This window comes from Pelodiscus sinensis, chromosome 9 (genome assembly GCF_049634645.1).
Source record: "Pelodiscus sinensis isolate JC-2024 chromosome 9, ASM4963464v1, whole genome shotgun sequence".
NCBI classification, from domain to species: domain Eukaryota; kingdom Metazoa; phylum Chordata; order Testudines; family Trionychidae; genus Pelodiscus; species Pelodiscus sinensis.
In genome coordinates this window covers 18393902-18419864 of record NC_134719.1, presented here as the reverse complement: position 1 = coordinate 18419864, position 25963 = coordinate 18393902, and the positions used below count along the sequence as shown (strand labels likewise).

The 25963-nt window shown below is 45.6% G+C and overlaps 1 protein-coding gene across 1 annotated transcript in view; it reads right to left on the bottom strand.

The window, feature by feature from the left end:
- Positions 1-25475, bottom strand: part of PDE4B (phosphodiesterase 4B) — a 415540-nt gene extending 390065 nt beyond the window's left edge. The window contains exon 1 of the mRNA XM_075936176.1: positions 25180-25475. The gene's annotated coding sequence lies outside the window, so the exon portion shown is untranslated. The remainder of the gene's footprint in view (positions 1-25179) is intronic.
- Positions 25476-25963: the final 488 nt, after the last annotated feature.

Genomic DNA, 25963 nt, shown 5'->3' with positions numbered 1-25963 from the left:
TCAAAATTCATACTTTCAGCGAAGCAACATGTAACAGTTAGCCATCATCTAAATATTCTAAGAGGGCAGTAAATTGTTACTTCAAGGTTGCCGTGGTACTGATTCATTGGAACTTAGTTGTTCCAAATGTGGGAGCTATATCACAAAAAATTACCACATAAAACCACTCATTCAAAAGGGTAATGACTAAATTCTGCACCCAGAATTACAAATTACCAGATGGCAAAGCTAAACAACATCCAACAAATACAATAGGCAAAAGGGACTCTGTGTGATCAATGCTAGTTCTAGCCTTGTTTTACTGAAAAATACACTGTGCAATTAATTTTAAAAAAATAAAAATAAAAACCAACCCCAGCCTTCCTAATGCATGCCCCTTTTGAAAAAGAAACATGATTGAGGAAAGTCAGGCATCTCTTCCCCCCCCCCCCCTTAACTGGAAACAAAGCTCAAACCACCACGTGGCTCTGAAAGCAAACACAAGATGAGAAAAAGAAGAGTCTGAATATTCTGTGGTTTGAAAGCTACAGAAATCTCAACAGCTCCTTCCCGCCTGGAGGGGAATCCCAGGGATATGGTCCTCTTGTTCTAGAGTGCAAGAATCCATAGCTCCATGATCACAGCACATCCTGGGGCATCTTTCAGAATGTCAACACTCTTTCTGGAAACTGCTGCCCTGCTGTTTGTTTTGACTACACTCTACCCACCCTCTCCAAAGTGGTAGAAGACAGACTGGGAATACATGCTGCAATGATTAGCATTAATTTCTTTGCAGATTTCCACTTGGAAAACCACTCATTATATAGCAAACAGTACAAAGAACTGCTGGTGCATGGGTGTGACCCACACCAGCCTGACAATCCTTTCCTAAACATGGAGAGAGATTTCACCATGGTATATTCATAAAGAAGAACTTCCCTGAGCATATATGGAGGTGATGGGGTGGCAAACTGATGGCTTGCAGTGTTGTCACTGCTCCCCTCTTTCCACTGCTTTCAGATTCTCTCCCCTACTTCAGGCTCACTTGTACCTTTCCACACAGCACAGCTGACTGAAGCTTGCAGCCTGTGCATTTTAAATGCAAGCATCTCAGTTGCTATAACAACTTAATGGATTTATCCCTGGTATGATTAATTACCTTTGGTTTAGTCAATTCACATCATGTTCTTGAGGAGAGACTATGGGATACATTTTCATCTCTTTTCAAAAACATCTGCACTCAACTCCCACCGACATGGAACTAAAACGTTACCCACGTAAATCCCCATGCACTGAGATAAGAACACACACATTCCTATTCCTTCAGAGCTTAGAGTATAAGCAGTGAACATTTCTAAATCCTAACAAAGATGTTTATAATTGAATCAATGAAGCATACACCTTCTTTTCAGCTGCAATCTGGACAACAAGGCATTTAGAAGACAAATTTTAAATAGAGATAGAGCTCCTCAATGCACATGAATACTCAGGATGTCAACATGTAGCTGACTACACAATTAATTGATAAGCCTGGGCTTATTGGTTAATCTTGTTGACTATACGCACTTCCCTCTTCCCTTGCTGCTTCTGTATCTGAAGCTGTAAAGGGGGGAGCAGGAGCCAGTGCTCATGGCTGCCCACTCATCCCCGTGCTGCTGCCTCTGACAGAGAGGCAGTAACATGGAGGGTGAGAGAGGGCAGGCTAGAGCCAATATGCAGGAAGCCCACTCTCAGACAGGCTCTGCATCCCAGCACCAACCTCCCTCGTGTTTGGATAGGCAACCCATATAATTAGCCTACAATCCAAATCCCATAATCCTTTACTTCCAAAAACATTCATGAGATACTTTAGGCCAATTCTAGGGATGTGGACTACAAACAGTGTAGACCCCAAGGGCTGGCTATATGGGATGTGTGCACATCTTGCCAAAGACCCGTCAGCTAGCTCTACATTGGCCACACTTGGAGGCTGCGTCTAGACTGGCAAGTTTTTCTGCAAAAGCGCCTGCTTTTGCGGAAAAACTTGCCAGCTGTCTATACTGGCCGCTTGAATTTGTGCAAGAACACTGACGATCTGATGTAAGATTGTCAGTGTTCTTCCACAAATACTGTGATGCTCCCATTCGGGAAAAAGCCCTCTTGCACAAATGTATTGCGAAAATGGCGATCGGGTCTTTCTTGTGCAAAACCGCATCTAGATTGGCACGGATGCTCTTCCACAAAAAGTACTTTTGCGCAAAAGTGTCCATGCCAATCTAGACACTCTTTTCCACAAATGCATTCACATCTCCCGTCAACATAAAAACGTTACCCATCCCCAGGCATTTAGTTAACACACACATCCCTATTCTTCAAGAGTTCAGTATATAATGGGGTAAACTTTTCTAAATCATAACAAAGAGGGGGGCAGCAAATATGATGCACCAGGGCTCTAGGTTTCTCTGGATGAGCCTGCTAACACGGCTGGAATGTCTTTTCCAATAAGAATGCTCCAGTCGTTCCTCCTTTGAAGAGCCCACCAGAACAATTCTGCCCGTCTATATCTCCTCCTATTGTGTGGCCTTGAAGGAAAGAGGAGGATTCCTTCCTTTATCCCATCCTCATACAGCTATTTCCCGGCACTCAAGTGAGCTTTTTGGCCTTTGGAGTCTCAAATGCAGAAGCTGTTTGTTTCAATTGTTTGGAACAGAGGTATTAAACATCTTTAAGTACCTAAGGGTTTCGAAATAGAAGGGTAATGTAGGCATACCGCAATTGCAAATGAAGCGGGGTAGTGTAGACATACCCTAACTTATTACTAAAAATAATAATAAAAAAAAACGCAATGAAATTTTGACAACTGTTTTCAAAAGTCTGTCCCGCTGCAGTTTGCTTTAAAAAGGGATAGCTTGGAGCTGTTGGCCCACATCATGAAAAGCAAGCTCCAGCAGGAAGTACAGTCCATAAGGGATATAATAGTAGAGTCGATTAACCGATTAGTAAATGCTTATCGGTTAATGCTAGACTACCCCCATTCTGCCCTCCCACCCACTTGCAGGTAAATTTTTTAGCAGGCTGGCCAGCAGTCCATCTCAGTCTTGGCATGAAACAGACCTACCCCTGTTGTGGCTCTGCATTTAAAGTGTATTAGGAGCCAGGCAGGCCAGCTCAGTTCCAGCTCACACCAGGTCCAGGAGCTCGGACCCACCCTAGATAGGGGCTGCTGTCACTCCATGCTGCTGCCTCTTCTGAGAGGCAGCAGCAGCACAGGAAGACAGGAAACCAGTCCACAAGAGAAGTTTTTAAACTGGCTCCCCTGGCGGACCAGCTCCCACCTGGCACCCTGCACTACTGCCTCTGATACTGAGGCAGCAAGGTGGAGTGGCAGGGGGTTCCTGAGAAGCGAAGCCAGAGTACACTGGCTGCCGGCTCCGTGCCCAGGGATTATAGAATACTCAACTAACCAATAAGAGCTCGAGGTTACTCGACTATTCAGTTAACCAGTATTTAACATCCCTACTCTTCATGGGCTCCTACAAGTTTGACCAACACAATCTTAAAAAACTTCCACTAATTTTCAAAATATGGTTACAAGCACACAGGAATATTCTAAACAATGTCTTGCAAAAAGACCACATTTCTCAGCAGCATTAATTTGGGGATTATTTGGTTGCTCCCAAAATACCATTCATGCTGCTGTGGAGAAAAATGTGGCTGGTCTCCACAGTCTCGTTAGCTTTCACCAATAGCTTACGCCCTGGGGCAGAGTAAAATTGGGAGGTGTGCCTTAAAGAGAAAATTCTTAGAGAGAGTGTGTCATGTGTTGCAAAGCTAAGGACTAAAACAGGAAATGGTCACCAAAAGGACACAAAACATATATACATGTAAATGGATATACAATAGGGGTGATATTCTATGCTGTGACTCAGTAGTTATGATTACATGAGACTAAAAAAGCCCACAGCCGAGCTGGGTCTGACTTCGGTTCACTGGTCTTGGGCACCAGGACTGAAAAGGTGCTATGTCTGGTTTCAGGTTGGAATCAGAGTTGTACTTGGTTAATGGTTACACTCTGGTTCCCGGTACGTGTGGGGAGCCAACTTAAAAGCCAGCTCCCCAAGAGCTGCCTGCTCCCTCCCCCGCCACACTGCTACCTCATACGTAATTCTGGGTCTAAAAAGAAGAAGGTATTACCACTCTCCGTCTGCTTGTTATATATAGGTTATATCCTTGTGTGGGCTAAAACCTTTGAGCAGGAATTGATACATATGCAAATAATCTGTGATTAACTGAAGCCTGCCAATCAGAGAATAAATGCAAAGAATTGTAAGATAATATAAAAACAGGTCCTTTATAAATCAGCAAAGGGAAAATTTCCACTAACAAAAAGAAACCAGAGACTATGTAGAAGTGACCAATTCCACAGGCATGAAAAGTTTTGCAGACTCTGCTCCTATTATGAAAGGATTATTTATGGGTTTACAAATATTGCAAAACCACTGCATGGGCTGGGTCAAAAAGGGAAATCACTTCAGGCAGCAGAATGTGATTTTGCATTTGCACAACTGAAAAGGATTCTGATCACTAGGGATGTTAGATATCTTGTAATTGAATAGTCATGTAATCACATGAAATCTTAGAGGTTACAAGACTATTCGATAGTCCCTGGGGGCAGGGCCGGCAGGCCCCATTCCCAGGGAGTCCCCTGCCATCCCGCGTTGCTGCTTCTGATATAGAGGCAGCAGCGCAGGGTGTCTGGCAGGAGCCAATCCACAAGGGGAGCCAGTTTAAAAATCAGCTCCCCGCACAGCCCAACTGCCTACTGCCCTGAGCTGCTGCATCCAATACAGAAGCAGCAGCACAGGAAGGCAGCAGCCTCTGTCCGTGGGGGGGTTTGAGCTCCCTACAGACTGAGGCTGCTGCTGCACCCCAGCTTCTGTCCGTGGCAAGCCCAGGCTCGCTGCAGAAAAAGGATGCTCTGTGGGATGCAGAGTAGCCTCTGTCTGTGGGGAGCTCAGACCTGCCACAGATCTGGACTGCTGCTGCGGACCAGCCTCTATCCACAGTGAGCTCGAGCTACCATAGACAGAGGCTGCTTTGCGGCAGCCTCTCCTGCCCACTCCCACCACAGTGCTGCCTCGGACAGAGGCAGCAGCCTGAGTGGGGGAGACGGGGACAGGTGGCTCTGCAGAGCTCAGCTCCTACCAACCCCCCTTGCTGCCTCAGGGGAGGAGGGAGAGGAGAGTGCATATAGTCAACAGGATTAACCGATAACCCATGCATATTGGTTAATCGTGTAGTCAAGTACATGTTGAGATCCCTACTTATCACACTTGGGGTATATCTAGACTGCATCCCTCTGTCGGCAGAAAGATGCAGATTAGGCAGGTCGACATTGCCTTTTTCGACAGAACTCTTATGCCTCCTTCCATAAGGGATCTGTTGAAAAAGGCTTTCTTTCTCAACAGATCCCCCTTTAGACTGCTGCTTTTTGCCGAAAAAGTGCTGAGTCGGCAAAAAGCGTCGGCCATTGTTATGCAAATTAGGCGCAAGATATTTAAATCCCTGCCTCATTTGCAATGTCGACCTGCCTAATCTGCTTCCCTCTGCAGACAGAGGGATGCAGTCTAGACATACCATCTGCGTGTGCTTCAAAGCCCCTTCCATAGTGGACACATACTTGCACTTACAGATTGGGAGCATACTGACACAAGAACTTGAGGAGGTGGAAGCTTATAAACTCTCCTCAGAGTGATTACTGCACCACCCTAAAGGAACTCCAATCTACAGAAACCATGGTACAGCAAAGCGTTTGTGGTCAGAACAGTCTATGCATGTCTTCAAAGGCTCTTATGGGTTGGAAAAACTGCACTATCACAGGCATGGTAATGCTTCTGACTTGTCCAGGTGGACTTTGTTGGGATTCTACCTGCAATCACTTCCCTAAGCAGGAGAACAAGGAATGAGCATTCTTCGGAAGAAGGTGCCATCTCCTCTTCTCATAATTTGCCAAAATACACATTCTCCTAATTCATCCACTGAGCCAGTGGAGGTGGAGTTGAAAGAATGGACTGCAGAGAGATTATCCCAATATCAGAATGGTGTGCAATTGGAAAATAAATTGGCAGAAAACAGCCACCATGGAGTGTAATATTCCCTCAGAATATCAAAGTAAAACTTTCAGGTCACAATGTTAATGACTGGAATTTAAAAGGTAAAATATTTTGTAGGAGATGGAACAAACCAGTGGGTGACAAGCACAGATATCAGATGGCTATCCCAGGTACACTGAAAAAGGAAATTCTGAGGTTATTATTTTAAAACTGTGGGGCATTTGGGGATTGAAACACATACACACACACGAATTTATGTGAGGCAGCATGTAGGAAATTGGAAAAGGAAATACAATGTTCGTATAGCAAAGAAGGGATGTCCTCAAGACAGGTAAAACCTTAGGGCCGTGATCACCAACAGGTTGATCGCGATCGACTGGTTGATCACGAGGCCTTGACCAGTTGATCACGAGGCATCCTGTCCACCCCGCCCCCCGTTCCCTCCCACCCACGAGAAGCCCCACTACCTACCTCAAGTGAAAATGGAGGCAGTGTCAGCTTCCCAGGGATGGACAGAAGTCCCGCAGCTTAGCGCCACTTCCAGCAATTCCGGAAGTGCGCTAGCTGCTCTGCTGGGAGTACTGCGGGAGGGAGCATCAGCTCCCTGCACTGCACAGGCGCATGCAGGGCTTCCCTGCGCTGCGGGGGGGGGGGGGGCCGGCACATGCTGGTTTCCCTTGGGGGGGGGAATCCTGGGAGGAGGCAGATGCAGGAGACTCTCTGCCTCCACTGGCACCCCACTCCCCACACCCCACCCCCCAGCCACAGAATGCTGTCCCCACTCCCGTCCCCAGCTACAGAATTCTGTCCCCACTCCCCTGCCCCCAGCTGCAAAACTCTGTCCCCACAAAATGTATAATTATAAATGCTTCATTTTAGCATGAATAACAAACAGACCATTTATTTCATAACTATAAACAATTTTAATTTTATATATCGCATCATTTAAAAATAAACGGTTTATCAGAGTGTGTAAGTAAGGGCTGGGGATAGAAAGTGATGGACAGGAGGAGAATAGAGAGGGCGGGGCTTCAAGGAAGGGGTGGGGTGGTAGATCTTCACCTGTTTTGAGATTTAAAAAGTGATCTTGGGTGTAAAAAGGTTGGAGACCACTGCTTTAGGGGAACATTTTAACTTGCCTGGGCACTCAATCATGGATTTAAAAGTTGCCATTCTTCTACAAAAAGAATGTCACCAGCCACTTACAGAAAGAGAATGTGGAATTAGTATTCATCTGCAACGCTGACATTGTATCCCTCTGCTTGAACAAAGACATTAACTGGATGATGCATTATAAAGCCAGTTTCTCAAGCCTTTAACACTGCACTTGTACATCAAAAACCAAGAATGGGACACTTCCAGCCCACTTAATTAGCCTCATTAGTACCGGTCCTACAATTGACGAGTACTTTTTTTACTGCTATAAATAACTTGGTTTCTGGTGTTATTTCTACTCCAGCTCATCATCTGACTAAGACTACGTCTAGACTACATTCCTCTTTTGACAGAGGAATGTAAATGAAGGACTTCGAAATTGCAAATGAAGCACTGATTTACAAATTTTGCACTTCATTTGCATAATCGCATCCGAGCACTTTTTCAGAAGAGATAACAAACAAACAAAAACAAAAATACCACCACCACCCAGTCTAGATGGGGTTCTTTCGAGAATTTTTTTTTTCCAAAAGAAGTCTGTAAACCTAATTTTTTCAACAATAAAGGTTCTTTCAAAAAAGAGTCCAGACTGCGGGGAGGAGGGGGTTCGAAAATCTCTCTTCTGAAAAAGCGCTCAGACGCGATTGTGCAAATGAAGCATGATATTTGTAAATCAGCTCTTCATTTGCGATTTCCAAGTCCTTCATTTACATTCCTCTGTCAAAGGAGGAATGTAATCTAGATGTAGCCAAAGTGAGTTTTGCCTAGAAAGCTCTGTATATTTGTGTTAGTCTCTAAGGTACTGTTTCTCAGAGTGGTCTGCGGACCATCTCTGAGAAAGCTACTAAATGACCATTGGGTCCCATTGCCTGCAGTTCGCCATTTGCAGCCAAGGGGAGCCGCTGGAAGCAGCAGCCTAACCTGTGAACCACAGCCAATGGGAGCTGCAAACGGCTAACTGCAGCCAATGGGAGCTGCAACCTCTGTGGCTGCAGAGCCGGTAAATAAGCAAACAAATGGGAGTGACCAGTTAGCAGCGGGTCTGCGGACCACTTTGAGAAATACTGCTCTAAGGTGCCACAGGACTATTGTATGCGGTACCTCATGAGTGCAACAATAGGAGTGCTTTTCTGTTCTTGTGTTTGGACCTTTGCTAGAGACAACGTTTGGCAATCAATAAGTTGCTAGCAAAGGACTACTTCACAAAATAGCCAGTAGAACCAAGAGGCAGTGATAGTACAGTAGCAGACATCCCAGCAAATGTGTTCTCTCTCAGATTTTGGGTCTTACGTGCGTTACAAACAGAATGAGAGAGAAATTTTGAATCCAAAATATTTCAGTAGGTTTGTGAGGTTCTAGGAATACACAGAACTCCGATGACGCAAAAACTAATGCAATGGTAGGAAGGTTCAAGTGGGACTCCAGGAGTTCAAGTAATTGATAAAACAGTTGTCAAAGTACAAACAGTGACTCATCACTCCTCCCATTTAGATAAGGCCTAAGAACGCCACAAAATCTCTTGTATGGAGTTCCAGAAGAGAACAAGGAGATTTGGACCATGCGGAAGCCCTACAATCCAAAACTGAAAAATCTCACGCCTTTGCTTGAGAAAAACTGAAGATAAAGCCTTTTCATATTACCAGAGGCTATCATATAAGTTTGTATATAAGAAAAGGGTATCTCTTAAAATAATGGATCTGGTCTGGTTCTACAATCTTATGAGAAAGAAGAGTAGGAGCCTTATAGAGTGCTGACAAATTAAACAATATAGAATATAGTTCAGATCTATGAATAAACCCAGAGTTATCCATTAGGACATCAGGAAGTAACAGTGGACAGGACTCTAATATTGCTTCCCCCATAAGCAAAGGCTATGCCTGTGCAAACTGACTGAGTTGTGACGGTAACAAATTCATTATCAGAACAAAAATGGGCACAGGCTCTGTCAGCCAGCAACTTCACAAAAACAGATGCTTGTCAGGGGCCTGTTGAAAACAGTCTCTCCCAGTTGGCTGAAAGGAAATCGGGTAAGGAGAGAAAAGCTCCAAGTTGATTTGGATGGACGAAAATAAGATTTAGCTAATGATGAAAAATATCCTGACAGACAGATGCTACAAAAATAGTTAAGACTGTACAATTCAATTTGTAATTTGTTAAATTTTATCTGGGCTGGGTCAGACAGTGAGTCATCATTTTGGAGTACATCAGGATGATGGATAGAGCTCCAGTGGATTTTTTAGTCTTGGCCATCAGTGGGCAAGACTTTCATCTAAATAAAGAAGTTAACTCCTTTATGTCAGAAGACAGCTGAAGAAATAAAAGATATCCTAGGGTATGTCTACACTACAAAGTTAGTTCGAACTAACGGACGTTAGTTCGAACTAACTTTAATAGGTGCTACACTAGCGCTCCGCTAGTTCGAATTTGAATCGAACTAGTGGAGCGCTTAGTTCGAACTAGGTAAACCTCATTTTACGAGGACTAAAGCCTAGTTCGAACTAGCTAGTTCGAACTAAGGGCTGTGTAGCCCTTTAGTTCGAACTAGTGGGAGGCTAGCCCTTCCCAGGTTCCCCCTGGTGGCCTCTCTGGGCACAACCAGGAAAACTCTTCTCCTCTCCCCCAGCCCCGGGCCCTTAAAGGGGCAGACTCTGGCCAGACGGCACTGGAGTCAGCCAGCCCTGCCAGGAGTCTCTGCCCCGAACCAGTGGCCCCACCATGAGCCAGGCAGCCAGTGCGAGTGACACGTCCCCTGCCCAGTCCCCCAGCACCCAGGGGCCAGCCAGGGGCCGTAGACGGCGCGCGGCCTCCTGGACTAGTGCGGAGGTCATGGACCTCATTGAGGTTTGGGGGCAGGCCCCCAACGTCCATGATCTCCGCACTAAGAGGAGGAACGCGGTCGTCTATGGGCGCATAGCAGCCGCCATGGCCACCAGGGGACACAGGCGCACCCAGGAGCAGGTGCGCATTAAAATTAAAAAGCTGCGCCAGGCGTACACCAGGGCCACAAGAGGCGGCGCCACTGCAGGGGCTGCCACCTGCCCCTACTTCACTGCCCTCCACCAAGTCTTGGGGGGCAGGGCGGTCCGTGCCAGCCCGGGGGACATCGAGCCGGGACCAGAGGGCCCTGACCTGGGCACACCAGAAGGGTCACCGCCAGCAGCGTCGTCCAGGGAGACTGTACCAGGTAAGTAGTTTGAATTAAGTAGTTCGGGGGGGGAGGTGGCAGGGAGACCAGGGACTGCGCGCGTGGGCCATGCCTTCCACGGATCACGCAGACACCTGTGCACGTGCGAGCACGTGCCATGCCACCCTTGGGCAGGTGGCTCCAGCTGCGTGACACCCAGGGGCCATTGCCCAATAGGCACATGCTTGTGCAAAGAGACGTGACATGCTCCCGACCCCGGGGCAGGACCCAGCAGGATGATTTCCCTTCACATGTCCCCTCTACACGGAGGCAGGGGACATCTCCCCTTTCCCCCCACCGCCCCGGCCACACTATACATGGCACAGGGACATGGGTGCGGTCTTGGGGCAGCTTCCAGTCCCGGGGAGAGCCAGACATCCTGACCATGGCCTCTGTACAAGCACAGCGGCTGTGACGGTGCAGGACATGGTCACCCTCACGTTGCGGAGTTGGGGAGGGGGCTGGGCATCATCCTCTGCGTCCCCAGGGAGAACTGACCACTTCTCTTCTTTCTCTACAGCTGCACCAGCTGCTCGTGCCGGGCGCACCACCCCGCCCGGGACATGCTCCCGCACCCGCAGCCTGCTCCGGACTGCCAGCACGGAGCAGGAATACTGGGACCAGCACCTTGGGGCCCTGCAAGCCGTGCACCGCACACTACGGTCGTGGATGCAGGAAGACCTGCAGGTCCGCCACGAGCTGCTGTCTGAGCTCCGAGGGCTGAGCACCAACCTGCAGCTCCTGCTGCAGAGCATGGTGCCCCATGCTGATCCTGCACCAGCTGTCCCCCCAAATGCTGTCCCTCCTCCCACTCCTGCTCCCCCTCCCACCTCTCCCTCCTCAACCCCCACAACCTCTTCCTCAATGTCCACACCCCCCACCTCAACCTCCGCACCCTCCACCCCATCCCCCCGGGGACGCCGAGGCCCCCTCCCTCGCTGTACTGGGAGGCGGTCGGCCCGGCGAGACCCCCACCCCTGATCCTTCAGTTTCCCCACCCCCTCCTTTCCCTTGCTTCCCCCTTTCAGCTCCCTCCTCCCAGTTTTCCCCCTCCCCTCTCCCAGCCTCTCTCTTCCCCTCTCCCACCTCCTTTTCCCAGTTTCCCCGAGTTTTGTTAAATAAACAGAGTTTCTATTTTTGAACACATGTGTCCTTTATTTTGTACATCAATAAGAAGGGGGGCTAGGGAAGGGTAAGTGGAAGGAGGTGAGGGAGGAATGGGGCACGAGCCCCCGATGGGGAGGACTGGGCTGGCTCTGCGGGCTTCTGGGGGTGGAAGCTCTCCTGCAGCCCCCCGATTGTCCCCTCTCCCCAGATGGCAGCATGCGGCATGTGCAGCCGGTCTGATGGCCGAGTGGTGTGATATGCCCAGTGTGGGTACTTCGGGCACTCCAAGCCAGGACTGGTTTGTAAGCGGGGCACCCCTGAGAACTGTCTGTCCGGGGTGGGGGTCGGGACCCTTTAAGCGCAGCCCTCGGCTAGCCTGAGAAAGCATCTCCACGCTCTAAGTCCTCCTCTGATGCCCTGCCGGCACTGCTTCCGGCCATCCTTAAGCCCTGTTCAGAGTCCACTCAATGTGGACTTGCTAGTTCGAATTAGCAAAACGCTAATTCGAACTAGTTTTTAGTTCTAGATGCGTTAGTTCGAACTAGCTTAGTTCGAATTAACTAATTCGAACTAAGTTAGTTCGAACTAGCGCTGTAGTGTAGACGTACCCAAAGGGACTAAGCCATGTGTAAGGCTGATAAAAAAAATAGGTTTATGTGGGCAGAAGTAGGGGTGTTAGCAAGTAGTCGACTACCTGGTAAGCATAAGAGGCAGCAAAGGGGGGAAAGAAACAGGAGCCAGTGCTGGGGAGAGCTGGCTTAAAAGCGAGTTCCCCCCAGCACCATCTCCATGATGCCACCTAGCCTGGACACAGCAGGGGGAGGATGTAAAACAGAACTGTCTACCATGAACAGGGGCTGCTGGACTCAGCACAAAGCCAGGACTGAGCAGTCCCGGCTTGTGCTGGTCTGGAACACTGCTCTTGTGCATTTTAAAGGTGGCTCTTAGTACATTTAAAATGCAGCGCCATAGCACAGGTGGCTCCCGGAGCCAGCATGAGCCAGGACTGCTCAGTCCTGGCCCAAGCCGGCTCCTGGAGCTGCCCCCACTGCAGTTCTGCAGAGCAGTCCTTATCTACTAATCATATAGTTGATCCAATTGTATCGAGTACACAATTAGCCGAATAACTGCAATTTAACATCCTTAGGCAGAAGGGTTTTCCCTGAGGGGCAGATGGCACACCCAGGGACTGTGAGAGAGAAGTACAAAAGCCAAGAGAGAAACCTGAAAGCAGGACTCAGCAAGAGCAAACCATGGGAGCAAGCAAGAGAGCTTCTTTTGGTCAGAGTACTAGCAAGTATGAAGCATGGAATTTTGAACATGGAAAGCATCTCCTGTTTTCTATTCCTACTTGTATTCAGGCTAACAGGACACTGTGTACATTCTTGGTAAAGAAGCAGGACTACACCCAAGAAATATCTGATTCTATCATTAATGTTTCCTGCTAACAGGCAGGACCTACAGTACTCTGGATATAGGCAAATCTCAGCAGAGCCGCCAAATTAGCGATGAACATTACGCACAAGAGACACAGTAATATACATTCATTATTCCATTTATTCTCACAGCAAAACGACTGACCAAGTGTTACTACTTTTATCAGCTACAGTGGTTTAAAAAAAAAAAAAAAAAAAAAAAAAAGTAGTAAAAGCACACTGGTTGGTTAATAACTGAAAATGGTTAATTAAATCACACAGTATTTTAATATCACATGCTACCAAGATCTGCAGGCGACACATTAAAAAGCCACTTGTGGCTTGTGAGCCTAAGTCTGAATATAAACAACCACTCGACCAAAAGGGAACAATAGTTATACAGTGCCTTTCATTGCAAACATTTTAAAAAAAGACTTCACAAGCTGTATTTATAAGCAAGTAAGATTTTATTTTCTGCCCAAATCTGTTCATTAGTCTAAATTAAAATATACAGTATGGATAATTAAACAAGCCAAGACTTCCTAATTTTTGCTGCACATAATTGAACTCTGGAACTGCAGTGAAAAATACCAGACAGTAAATTAGTATAAATTGCTTCTTCAGAAGATACAAGAAATCCCATAATGGACTATTAGGGAACTTGTCCATAAAGGAAGTGTCTTCCTACCCCCAGTCAGGTAGTGGTTTGCATATGGCCTAAAATAAGATGATTTATAGTCACCGAAATAAAATAAAATGGTTTATCCTGTGTATGTGTCCATAAGTTCCAGTGGAAAACTATGCAATGTGTAAACAAATATTTTAAATAGTATTTAAATGTTATTTCCTTTAAATTTCATTGGAGGTCTCATTTTCCTGTTTGTGAGAAAAAGGTTTATAGGAATGTTCGATTTCTATATCTCATTTATTTGGTTGTGATCTACACACTATCTTAAAAAATTGCCCCTGGACCCAAAGGAATTATTTAAATATATGAATTAAAATATTAATATTTCATCAATAAACCAATTAATTAATTAAATATATAACCAACATACTGACTGCTTTCAGTCACAGTGATGGAAAAATCTTAGTAGGCCAGTAACATATGCAATTTAAGAATTGATTCTACAGACTGATTTCAGGGACATCAAACATTCTGCTTACACCAACAGCAAACTGAAAACAATGAATAAGAAAAAAAGATTACTGGAGCTTCAAATAACTTTGGGAAAATATCAGACGTTCAGTGATCCAGTTTCTTTCAAATGTTTCTCCTCCATTAATGATTTGTAGCTGGGGTTGGGTCCTACTTGCCTTTCCTTATCATGTACTTAGAATTAATTGGGAGGGAACAGGAAGAAGGAACTCTCATTTCAGAGGCTTCTTCTGATTTAAGATTGGAGATAAATAAAATAGCCTAAAAACTGGACTAGAGGAGGACAAAGGGAATAGGAAAACAAAATCACCTCAGCTATATTCACTTTTATAGAGTTTCACCCCAGATGGTTAAAGGTTTAAAGACTTCAAAGAGGAAGAGGTCTTCCTACCTTTTCAGACCCCAGAAAACTGGAAAAGGAAAGGATGAGAACTGTAATGCAAAGAAGTCCCTACAGAGGATAGCTTTCTATAGGATTACCTGTTGTCTGTTTCCAACTCCAGGGTAATATACATCCCTGGCAAGAGATCTTAATAGATCTTAATGAAAGTTATCAAGGTAGGATGATACTACAGGCAATTGGTTTTTTGCTCTAACCCTTTCCCCAGCTTTCAGTCATTTCTCTAAAATCCCAAGGAGCTCAAAACTGAAGCTTTCTGGATTCCAAGGGTGAAGACAATGAAATAAGCCTGAAGCTCTTTTCATTAGGCCTCCAAAGGAGACAAGCACTCCCTGATATTAGCAAAATTTTTTTATGAGAATGGAAATGAAAACAGGAAACACTGGACAAAAAAGATGAACCATGAATGTCATGGTATTCCAGTGGTCTTTTTGCAGTCTAATTTCTGTACTGACTGAAGATTTCACACTTGATTGCCTTTCCCCTCCCCCAGTGGCTGCCGTGTTCCCAGCCAAAATAGGGCTCTGTTCTTACATTACTTAGTACACACACGAGCACTGTGGATTATTCTTAGTATTCCTAATCAAGCTATGTGTCATTATAAGATGAATTTCTTTGTACATAATCCCACATTTTTGCTTTTTCTTTTCAACACCGATGTAAGATTATTCTCTTGAGCTCTTAATCGTTCTGTTTCTCATTTGGGCTTCTAATATTTAGTTTCAGCAATGGGTAACACTTGAATGTTATTTCCTTCAGATTCCTCTATTCCTGGAGCTCCTGCTTTCATTATTTATAGGTACTCTTGAGAGCATGCCTATTGCAAAAAGCTCCTTAACAAAACCTATCTTTCATATTTAACAAGTACTTACAGTTCTTCAGCAATAATCAGAATCTTTTCTTTAATATTTATTCCAGTGGTATATGGTCTATTTCTTTCTCATCCAATTTCTGACTAGAAACATCTTTAGGAAACTACTCAACCAAAATCAAATGCCAGAATTTTTTTCTAGTGGATTGTGGTTAATCAGTGCTTTTGAAGTATATTTCATTGGCTGACTATCTAATAGAACAAAAGCCTTCAGTGCATTTAAGCTTATGCAAATTAGATTTTTGGGTCACTGTTACATCGTAAAATATATATGTGCTGGTGCATCCATGATTTTGTTTCTTGATTTAAAAATTCAAGAAACTTTTCTCATGCCTCATCTCAGGCTATTCCAGGGGTGGGCAAAAGGGCCTTCACAGGCTGGATTTGGCCTGCCAAACTGGTGGATCTGGCTCACGGAGGCCCTACCACTTCCCAGCCCCCAGGCCAATCAGGGTCTGGGGGTGGAGAAGCATGCAAAGTTTCCTCCGCCCTGGCACTGCCCTGTGAGGAGCACGCGGCACTTAGAAGTGCCATGCGCTCCTGGCAGGGCAGGAGAAGACTTCACACGCTCCCAGGCCTTAATTGGCCTGGGGAGCACATGAAGCCTCTTCCCACCCTGCCAGGAGCACATGGCGCTTTTAAGCACTGTGCAGGGTGGGGACAGAGCGGAGGAAACTTCACACGCTCCCCTGCCTCTAGATCCTGACTGGCCTGGGGGGAGGGGAGAGAGGGAAGTCTCCTCCCAGTCAGGGGCATGGGCACCTAGGGAGAAGGGGGTGGCAGGAGGGCAAAGGCACTCCCCCACCCCCAGACCATAACTGGCCTCCAATTATGGTCTGGGGGTGGGGAACCCACAAGTATCCCGAACCTACCCCTTTCACTTGAGGCCCCACCCCTTCTGGTGTGGCCCAGGGCCACTTCAGAAATTTTTGAAGTGTCCCCCAGCAAAAAATTATTGCCCACGTCTGGGCTATTCTATATTCTTCAAGAAGAATTCTGGGAGGGACCACTTAATGTGACAAATCAGGAATCAATTTGCTTAGCTATTTGAACATGCCAATATATTTATATAAGGCCTCACTGATTGCAGGATTTTCCTTTTGTACAATTGCCTCTACCTTATTCACTCCCAAAGTCACTGAATAGGAGTTTTACATAGCTATTTGCATTCAGGTTCATCTGGTATTTATTCCTGTTTAAACTAAGGTCCTTTACGTTGGCACAATCGTTATTTCTAAAGAAAGTCTGTCTCTCCCAAGCAACATTCTTCCTTGAATCCCAGTATTTCTTGAATGGCTTCATCAAACAATTTGCAGTCCCCATTCTTCCACTGTAATGCACTGTAAATCATTCAATGCCTTGCAACCCACCAAATGCAGTAGAGAGAGGATTTAGCCTTCTCCCATTTATCTTTAACTAGCCAATTAGCCCGTCATAAGACGGGATTTTCAGGTCTTCTCTCCTGAGCTCACTCGCTCTGTCTGTCTCTCGCTCTCTCTCTCTCTCCTCCTACTGCCTCCCCCGCTCTCTCTCAGCTCTCCTCCAACTCCTGCCTCTCACTCCATCTCTTTCTTTCTCTTCTTCCCCTCCTGCCTCTCACTCTCCCTTTCTCTTCTCCTCCTCCTACTGCCTTTCTCTCCCCTCCATCTCTCCCCGCTCCCCTTCCCCTTCCCTCCCACTGTGGCGCTTGGTTGAGTGCTGCCTGCTGAGCCAGGCTGCCGCTAGGGAGGGGGGGGGGGGCGGGGCAGTGACGTACACGGCCAGGGGGCTGGGCCATGTATGTCACCGCCCTCCGTTCCCCTCCCACCCCAGGGGAGCCCAAACAACCCCTTGCGCTTCTGGCTCCCCTGGCGGCCCAGCTGAGGGGCACAGCAGGAGGGGAAGGGAGACTGTGACATACACAGCCCTGCCCCCTGGCCGTGTACATCACTGCCCCGCCCCCTTTCCCTCCCTCCATGGTGGCTCGGCTGAGTGCTGCGGGGACATACACGGCCCTGCCTCCCGGCTGTGTATATCACCGCCCTGCCCCCCTTCCTGTCCCACCAGGGCTCAGCTGAGCGGCGCAGTGTCAGCACCACTCAGCTGGGCTGCAGCTGGGGAGCAAGCAGCCATTTGGGGTCCAGCTGTGGCCAGTGGCTGAACCCCCCCTCCCAGGTCTGCTTCCTGCCCCCCTCCTCCCATCCAGCCTCACGGCTCCCGATCACTCCCCAGCTCTGCTTCCCACCCCCTCTTCCTGCCGGCCAGCCCCACGGACCCCCCGGACACCCTCCTCCTCCTCCTCCCCCCAGCCAGCGCTGCTTCCCTCCCCCCCTTCCTCCCCTCCAGCCCCACAGCCCCCGATCTCCCCCCAGCTCTGCTTCCCGCCCCCCTTCTGGCCAGCTCCGCCCCCTTCCCCTCCCTCCGTGGCACGTGGCGCCGCCTAGCTGGGCCCAGCTGAGCCACGCTCCCACTGGGCCTAGCTGAGCACCGGCCGCTTGCTGCCCCAGGCCCAGCTGAGCGGCGCTCCCTCTGGGCCTAGCCAAGCGGTGCTCAGCTGGGCCCCGGCGGGGGAGCAAGTGGCGGCAAGCGGCCATTTGGCCGTGTACGTCAGCGTTACAGACTCACAGACAATGGGCTACTATATATATCATACCACTTACTTCTAGCAAACTGAAAGCACTTCTGTCACCTCCTCCAGTTCTCTTGCAAACTAAGGGATTCAGGTGACAAATGCTCTATCATTGTAAGAGACTCATTTTACTAAAAATAAAACATGTGACATACAGAAGCAGTGGAAAGGAACAGATCTTTATTTCCCTATTCCAAAGTCTAACATGAGTCTTAGAACAAAAGGGTATAACCAGATCCATAGACTCCAGTAGTTGCTGGTATAGTCATAACAGTCTTCATTACATGTTGAATGCAAAGTTATTTCCTTTTATCAGTTTTAAATTTGCCACCATTCAACATCACTGAATGTTCATTTGTTCTTGTATTAGGATATAAGAGGAATAAGAAGTTTCTGATCTCCCTTTCCATACCATTCATTACGTACACTTTTACCACAGGTGCCTGCTTGTTTATTCTTCAGTCTAAAGCAGTAACCAAAATATTTTATATTATTGCATAATTTGAGAAACAGACTTCATTTACTCACAGGTTTTAAGTATATGAAAGGGGAGTTTTACTGCCATATAATGACTGTAACAGAGCAGAGAATCGGATCCTATTTTTGCATCTGTTCATAGGGAGCAGAACTAAAGGGCTGCTAACAATTTAAAATTTGATCAAAAGGTTATTCTTTTGTAAAAAAAATCAATCTAGATCAATAGAAATATTTTCATAACATTAAATTAAATTATAATTCATTATACGTGTATAATTTATTCACCCTCAAACACTGTAATTCCAAGAACCTGAAGGAGAAACTGACTATGAAATTCACTAAAATTATATTTGTCTAAACCAAAGCATACACAAAGAGGCAACAGTATGAACAACAACAAGTTTTGTAATATAAGGTACTTAATAATTTAGGTTTCATAATTTATGTAAATAAATGTTGTGTAGATTTAACAAAATGCAATGTAATTTCATTGTCACACTTATCCCTTAAGTATCTCTTTGCTAATTTACACACTAAACCTGCAAACATTTACCTTGAAGTGTTACATATTTCTAAGAGTACTTAGCAAGTACTTGACTAATTTATTACAGGTTTTCTACTAAAGAAGTAGGACTGTAGCTTAGGGATTTGAATGCTGAATGTGTAAGAAAGGGTGTTCCATGTCTAATGGATGGCAGCCTGAAAAAAAATGGCTAAAGATGGTTGAGAGAGAATAAAATAAACTGGGGAACAAACTGGCATTATTAAAGATATGGCCGGGATGAGGAGCAACATGAAAAGAAACCATAAGACAAGCAAGGAAGGGAAGAGTTCTGTAGGCACTGGAGGTCATGGGGAAAGGGAAGCAACAGAAAGCTTCAAAGTTGGCCTGGATGTGATCAGATCAACTTTAGGAAGATGATCTTAGTAGCTGAGTTGTGTGTTGATTAAGGAAAATTAGAGAGGAAAGGAATCATGAATGCTGGTGTTAGAGTCCAGCAAGACGGTTTCAGTAATCAGTTCAGGAAAATATAATGATTGGATGAGAGTTTTTACTGTGTAGACAAAAATAAGAAGTCATAGACAAGAAAGAGAGAGAGACAGCTGTCAAGGATGTCATTTTGGCAGGCTAGGGGTGGGGTAGTAGCCGTGCGCTCTGGGATGTGGCTTGCTTTTCATCCTGCTCCCCAGATGCTAAGGGAGTGAAGGGAAAGTACTTGCATTCCATGCTTGCCTCTCATACTCGGCGGGTGAAGGGAGAGTCCGGGGAATGGGATGAAAAGCAAACCAGGTCCCAGAGCACACAGCTGCTGCCTTCCCTAGCCTCCCGAAATGGCGCCTTGACAGCAGTGTTTATGATGATCGGGAAAACCATATAGTGACTTGCCTGTCTGGTGTGAAAGTTGCAGAACTCTCAAGACATCTAGATAGATTTATGTGTAGTGCTGGGGAGAAGCCAGTGGCTGTGGTACGTGTAGGTACCAAAGACATAGGGAAGGGTAGGAGAAAGGGTCTGGAGGTCAAATTTCACCTGCTAGGAAAGAGAGATTTAAATCTGAGACCTCTATGGTAGCGTTCACTGAAATGCTTCCAGTTCCATGCGCAGGGCAGGGCTAGGTAGGCAGGCAGAACTTCAGAGTCTCAATGCACAGATGAGGTGATGGTGTAGGGAGGAGGGATTTAGATGTATTAGGAACTCGGGAAACTTTTGGGAAAGGGAGAACTATACAGGAAGGATGGGGCCACCTAAACCAAAATGGAACCAGAGTGCTGTCACTTAGTTTAAAACCTGCTTTATGACATTTTTAATGTTAAGGGCCAGAGGAAAGCTTATGGACAGCACATGGATCAGACAGAGACATCTCTTAGGGGAGGGTCTATTAATACAGATTCTCTATGTTCAAGTAAAGAGGAAAGGATAGAAGATGATAAAATATGGGTAAGATCAGATGAAAAACAAATCAAATGAAAAAGAGTCTTACATCAGGAAATGGCAGATAAATAGTGACACATTTTTAAAATGCTTATACACAAACATTAGAACTCTAAATAATAAAATGGATGAACTAGAATGTCTCGTATAAAAGTAGGATATTGATATAATAGGCATCACAAAAACTTGGTGGAATAAGGACAATCAATGGGACACAGTCATACCAAAGTACAAAATATATTGGAAGGACAGAACAGGTTATGCTGGTGGGGGGAGTGGCACTATACATGAAAGAAAATGTAGAATCAAATGAAGTAAAAAGCTTAAGTTAACCAAAACGTTCAATAGAATCTCTATGGATAGTAATTCCATGCTCCAATAATAAGAATATAGCAGTAGGGATATATTATCAACCACTTGACCAGGATAATGATAGTGACTATGAAATGCTAAGGGAGATTAGAGAGGCTATCAAAATAAAAAACTTGATAGGAGTGGGGGATTTCAACTATCGCTATATTGACTGGGTACACATCACCTCAGAATGAGATGCAAAGATAAAATTTCTTGATACCTTAAATAACTGCTTCTTGGAGCATTTGGTTCTGGAAACCAGAAGGGGAGAAGCAATTCTTGATTTAGTTTTAAGTAGAGCGCAGGATCTGGTTCAAGAGGTTAATATAACTGGACCACTTGGAAATAGTGGCCACAACGTAAAAAAAATTTAACATCCCTGTGGAGGGGAAAACACTGTGGCATTTAATTTCAGAAAGGGGAATTGCACACACACACAAAAAAAAAGGGGGGGGGGGGCTTTAGAGGTGATCCTGGCAATTATAGGCCAGTAACTCTAATGTTAGTACTAGGCAAGTTAGATGAAACTATAGTAAAGAATAAAATTGTCAGACACATAGATTAACATAATATGTTGGGGGGAAGTCAACATAGTTTCTGTGAATTAGTAATGCCTTACTAATCTACTAGATTTCTTGACGGAGGTTGACAAGCATATGGACAAGGAGGATATAGTGTACTTAGATTTCCAGATGTCCCTCACCAAAGGCTCTTAAGTAAAGTTGTCATGGGATAAGAGAGAAGGCTCTCTCATGGATTGATAATGGGTTAAAAGACAGGAAACAAAGGGTAGGAATAAATGGTTAGTTTTCAGAATGAAGAGAGGTATGTCCCCCAAGAGTACATTCTGGGACTAGTCCTATTCAACCTATTTATAAATGATCTGGAAAGGAGTAAACTGTGAGATGGCAAAATTTGCAGATGATACTAAACTACTCAAGATAGTTAAGACCAAAGCAGATTGTGAAGAGCTTCAAAAAGATCTCACCAAACTAAGTGATTGGGCAACAAAATGGCAAATGAAATGTAATGTTGATAAATGTAAAGTAATGCACATGGAAAAAATAACCCCAACAATACATATAAAATGATAAGGACTAATTTATAACTACTCAAGAAGGAGATCTTGGAGTCCCTGTGGATAATTCTCTGAAAACTTCCACTAAATGTGCAGCGGCAATCAAAAAAGCAAACAAAACAATAGGAATTATTTTTAAAAGGATAGAAAATAAGACAGAGAACATCTTATTGCCTCGATATAGATCCATGGTGCATCCACATCTTTAATACTGTGTACAGGTATGGTGGCCTTTTCTCAAAAAAGTTATATTGGTATTGGAAAAGGTTCAGAAAAGGGCAACAACAATTATCAGGGATTTGAAACAGGTGCCATATGTCGAGAGATTAAAAAGACTTGGACTTTTCAGCTTAGAAAAGAAGAGACTAAGGGGGGGATATGATAGAGGTCGATATTATTATGACTGTTGTGGAAAAAGTGAGTAAGGAAAAGTTATTTATTTGTTCCCATAAGAACTAGGGGTCACAAATGAAATTAATAGATAGCAGGTTTAACACAAACCAAAGGAAGCTTTTCTTCATGCAGAGCACAGTCAATCTGTGGAACTCCTTGCCAGAGGATGTTGTGAAGATCAGGACTGTATCGGGGTTCAAAAGAGAACTAGATAAATTCATGGAGGTTAGGTCCATCAATGGCTATTATTCAGTATGGGAAGGAATGATGTCCCTAACCATTGTTTGTCAGAGGCTGGAAATGGATGACAGAGAGGTCACTTGAGGTTTACCTGTTCTGTTCACTCCCTTGGGGGCATCTGGCATTGGCCACTGTTGGAAGACAAGATATTGGGTTGGTTTGACCCAGTATGGACATTCTTATGTTTAAGTCAAAGATTGATGATTGTGGTCTGCTAATCAGGTGCAGAAAGACAGAGCTGGGCCTAAGTCACAAATTTCACCAAAATTCAAGGTGAACTTAATCTGCTAGTTACGCTCATTGAAGACAAAAGTCTGAGCTACAATTTCTATACCTGGAGTGGATTCAAACTTTCCCAGTGTGTTCTAGGCAAAAGTGACTAGGAAGAACGGATTCACTAATTAAATTCAGGCCTGAGTCTAAGCAAGATAGAAACAAAAGATATTATGTTAGAATGGCTCCCCAGAATATAAAGAAATAAATGGAAATACAAGAAATAGATGTGCTTGGATATTCCTATAATAGGCACATTAGAAAGCCTTAAATAGATAAGACGACAAAAGAGAAAGACGAGTAATAGTGATGAGTGACTTCTTTGATGCAGAAAACTTCGTCTGTAGAAGAAAACAAAAGGGAAATTAGAAAAAAAAAAAAGGAAACCAAAGGGAAGGTTTGGTCCCTATCCAATGGAGTTTAAAAAGATGATTTATTATGAAATAGTCACTTACTTACAATCTAGCTACCACATTTGGAAAGGAGAATGGAGAAAAAAGGAAATCAGAATGTCTTAAATCAGCACAGTACATGTATAATTGCATTATGAATATAAAGCATGCCATAAAAGTGTAATTTTAATTTGATATGCAAATCCCTGTACACTAACCTTGACTGAATGACAGCTGTAAAGTGACAACATTCTCTAAAATGCACACTTTAATTCTGTTTTGCTGCTTTTCTTCCAATTTGGGGAAATTAAACAAAAATATATGACAGCTCTATATCTTTAGTTAAGATAAAACATGAATATAACAAAGGGATTTCTCTTCAATGTGGGTGACCTCTTGGAATATTTTACATTGCAGCAGATGGTGAACACCACACAAAGCCACTTCTCCCTTCAGTAGATGCAATTAATTGCAGTGTCTCATTGCCTTTCTAGGTTGATTTATCATGCCTCAGCCTTCACAAGAAGAAGGCAACCATCTCTGCTATCATGGTAACTAATGCTTCATGGCCCTGACAGTACCTGTTGCACATAAAACTAACTACATCTCTTATGAACACAAATACACCCCAAAGTATCTTCTATATAACACAGCAGCGTTAAATCTCAAAATCCCTCCACAACTCACATCTCCCAGTTCGCACTGAACTGAAAAGTTAGCTTCAGTAAAACAAATGGACACAAATCACACATTAATGAAGAGCAGTAAAATACATGAAAAAATGCATTACAAAAAATTATATAAACAAATTTAGCTTGATCAAGAAGTTATGGGAACTGCAGCTCCAGATTGCATTATTGACAAGACGCAGAGCGAGTAGGCTTCAGCTTATTTTCAAACATTAAGCATAGTCTACCGCAGGAAACAGAACACTAGACTAAAGGGGCCAATGGCCTGCTCTAGCACAACAATTCCTATTTTCCTACAGCCACACTAACAACAAATTAGAAAGAATGATAAATTGAGTAAATAAACAAAAACAATTGCAGTAACACCACAAACTGAAAATGCATATTTTTCCATCATAATTACAATTAAAATGAATTAATTCCAGACAGAACTGGAAAACAAGTTACACTGAAAAAACTACTAGTGTAATCATATATATTGTCAAAATAATTCTTAAATGCTACACAGTTCAACATTACAGAAGTTATGGAAACCCAATGAAAGAAACGGGAAAATCATCACAACCAAGATTTCTTGGGAAGTCAACCAAAGGGCAAGGAATGTGCTGAAGATCTATACGACAGCACAGAATCCAGAAAACGTAAGTGGGTTTTTTTTTTAATTTTACCACCTAACTCAAACATGCAGCATAATTCTCAACCACTTCACCTCTTTCTAAAGTATAGTCTAAAAGCAACACTACCCTTTACATGATCTTAATCTTACCTTCAAAAATAACTCCCTCAATTACGCGACCTCTGCATCTCCACTTACCACGAGTTCTTCAAAGCTTTTTTTTTTTTTTAATTTCTTTTATTTTAACTGCAAGGATTGAAAAGCGTTTCTTGGGGGAGGAGGGCTTATGAAGCAATCAGAGGCTACTTTGGCTCTGAGACCGATTGCAAGGGGGAGGCTAACGTTAGCATCTCAACTGGAGGAAGAGTGCCAGAGACACCTTTCCTTTCTGAAAGTTCCTGCATGTGCCTGTGGTTGGTGTGTTGGCTCACGGACTGCCTGCGTTCACACCGTCAGCCTGGGCAGGACCATGCCGGGATGGAGGTTCTCAGCCAGGCAGCACGGCGTGTCCCCGCGGGCGCTAGACTCCGCTCCCTCCCCAATGCCAATCAGTCACCACCTGCCTTTGAAGCCATTCGTGCTGCTCTAGAGCTCCCTGCTGTGGGGCCACGGCGCCTCGTGCTTTGCCCCCCTCTCCCCGCCTGAGCCCCGCTTTGCCCGGGGTGGCCCAACGCCCCCGCCCCGGGCAGGGCGCTCCGCGGCGCGGCTGCCCGAGGCGGGGGGGAGGCAGCGGGGCACGGTGGGTGGCTGCGGGAAGCGCTTACCTGTGCCAGCACCCCGGCGTGCCCGTCCTCCTCCGGGCTCTTTCGTGCTTCGCGGGGGGGGGGCGGCAGGGACGGCGCGTTCCGGGCCCCCGCCGGGGCTGAGCCGAGGCAGCCGCCCCTCGCCTCGCTGCTGCCGCTGCCGCCGGCGCTGCGCGGAGCTCTGCCCAGCCGCTGGCGCCCCGGCGATGACAATGGAGCATTTGCATGGAGCGGCGGCTCCGCGCGCAGGGAGGCTCTGGGCCGCCACCTGGCAGCGCGGGCAGCCCAGGCCGCGCCACCCTGCCGCGCGCAGCCAGCGCCCCGGGCCCTCCCGCCACACCTCGGAGCCCCCCTTCTCTGGCAGGGGGGAGGGAAAAGGCGCTGCCCTGCTGCGAGGGCGCTGGAAAGCGGCAGGATCCCCAGGCTTGGCAGGGGGCGCCCTACTTGCTGGGATTGGCGCTCCTGCACCCTAGAGGCTGTGTCCAGACTCAGGGTTGTTTTCGGGAAAAGTAGCCTTTTCCCGGGAAAAGTAGCCTTTTCCCGAAAAAACTTCCCCTGCGTCCAGACTCAAGCCGCGTTCTTTCGAAATTAATTTGAAAGAACGCGGCTTTTCTTTCGATGGCGGTAAACCTCAATTTACGAGGAAGAACGCCTTCTTTCGAAAGTTCCTCTTTCGAAAGAAGGCGTTCTTCAATGTAAATAGGGCGTCTTCGAAAGAGAGCATCCAGACTCGCTGGGTGCTCTTTCGAAAAAGCGGATTGCTCTTTCGAAAGATCCGCCTGCAGTCTAGACGCGATCTTTCGAA